The following is a 2284-nucleotide window of genomic DNA, read 5'->3' as shown; positions in this document are numbered from 1 at the left end:
AGAATGAGGCATTTTCATCCCTTTCCTAAGGGGCTAAGGCTTTAGGGCTGGCCCCTGAGAGGTCTGAGTTCCTAGCCATGGAATTGCCCCAGTCTCTGGTTAGCACTCTGTAGGGAACCCGGGCTCCATCAACAAGGGCAGCATATTCCTACCATTTGGGAGTGTTTCAATCATGGTGCGTCTCGAGACAGGTGGACCCCCTCTCCTGCACACCCATGACATTCTCCAGTTCCTCCAAGAAATGTTGGGCAAGTCTCCCTCAACTTTGAGGGGAATGGTGGCACCCATAAAGGCAGCTCGTGTTGGGCCTCAGAAACTGGCAGAGGATTGCTGTCACCTTATTGCTCAGTTTCTTAAAGGTGCCCGTAGGACTGCTCCCTACTAAAGAAGGCCAGCTGTCCCCCCATGGGATTTGGAGCTGGTGATGTCAACCTTGCAGCATGAGCCTTTCAAGCTACTGGAAACAGTTGTGCTGAAATGGCTTTCTCTCAAGGTGGCATTCTTGCAGTTACGTCAGCAAAGAGAATGTGAGAGCTTCATGCCCTTTCGATACATGAGGAATGCTGTTGCTTCTTGTGGGGTGATGTTGGGGTGGTGCTGCACCCAAACCCTGCATTCAACCCTAAGATGTGGTCCGAGTACCGCGCCGGCCCATCTATTGAGCTGTACCCTTTCCACCCTCCTCAAGACGGTGTTGTGGGGGTGAGTGAAACATCACTGTTGTGCCCTGTCAGGGTCTCGACAGTGCATATTTGCCGGACACATGTCCATATGACAACAGACCAGCTCTTTGTCTGTTACAACCCAACTGCCTTGGGCTACCAGTCTCAAGGCAAGACTCTCTCATACAAGGCAGTGGGGAAGCCAGTCCCAGTAGGGGTGCATGCCCATTCTACACGGGGCCTCGATACCTCATGGGCATTATGGCAAGGTGCTTCCTCATCTGAGATTTGTGCAGTGGCCTCTTGTCAACCCCATCCACTTCTAACAGGTTCTACTGCATGAATGTGGCAGCCAGTACCCCATTCGCTGAGTGAGTGCTGGGCGCAGTGCGGGAGGACAAGGCCTGACAATCCATGGCCCCGGGACCAAGGCTCTTGCAATGAACATCCTTGGCTCGGGGTAATGTCATCTTTCTTTCTAAGCTAGCTTGCAACCTGGCAGGCTGGGTGGCCTTCCACCACTCGGTGGCGTCTTGTGCCTAGGGTCATTGTATATTTGTAAATAGTTGTTTTATTGGAGCATGTGGGTGAGCACTCTGGTGGGGGTGACATCTCATTCAAACTCAACTGTAAACTGTCTCAGGCTTGCAGTGAGGTCTGCTTGGTTTCCTTGCGGTGTGTCTCACAGAGTCCCTGTACATATGGAATATTGTAGGATGGAGAGATAGTTTCTCCACTCAGAGAACCTGGTTTACATATGTAACCTTCCATTTTTGACCTACGTTCAACTTTTTTCAGTGTGCCACTGCATCCAGATTCGTAACATCTGTTTGCATTCACTTATCAAGGTCAACAATACACATATAGATGTCTAGCACAAGGCTTTGTAGAGAGCCCAAATATTTTTAACAGGGCCTACAAGACATACAACACTTAGATGTTGCAAGTACTGTAATTCAGTACATGGATGATTTTTTTAATTTGTAGTCCCACAAAACAACAGTGTGAAAAAGTTTCCATTGCTGTGTGAACTGCATTGGCAAAAGGAGGACACAAGATCAGTAAGGAAAAACTTTGTGGGTTTGTAGGTCCCCTTTTCACTCATGTGGGTGTGTCTGTGGCTTGCCTGTCCCTCCATGTCTTTGTTTATGTAGCTGTGTGTAACCATTCAGTTTAACATCATTACTTCACCAAACTCACCATTAATCCTTGGACTCCCCTGGTTGGTTAAGCACAATCCTCATATCGATTGGTCTCTGGGAAAAGTGTTGGGCTGGAGTTCTGTTTGTCATGCTTCTTGTCTTCAGTCTGCTTTGTCTCCAGGAGAGGGCACCACAGGCCAACACTCCTCGCCACCAGAACCCCCAGATCTCGGAAGTCTACGATGATCTCAAGGCGGTTTTCAGTAAGAGTAAAGCCCTCTCCTTGCCACCACACAGACCTACAACTGCACAATAGACCTTCTCCCAGGTGCACCTCTGCCCTCCAGTCATTTGTATAATCTGTCAAAACCTGAGCACAAAGCTATGGAAACATACATCTGGGACTCATTAGCTGCAGGTATTATTCTATCTTCTTCTTCACTTGTGGGTGCTTGTTTTTTCTTTGTTAAAAAGAAAGAC

The sequence above is a fragment of the Seriola lalandi genome, unplaced genomic scaffold (assembly GCF_002814215.2).
Source record: "Seriola lalandi dorsalis isolate HSWRI2012SDOR001 ecotype SW California unplaced genomic scaffold, Sedor1 jcf7180002054576, whole genome shotgun sequence".
Lineage (NCBI taxonomy): Eukaryota > Metazoa > Chordata > Actinopteri > Carangiformes > Carangidae > Seriola > Seriola lalandi.
This window is presented reverse-complemented; position numbering follows the sequence as displayed.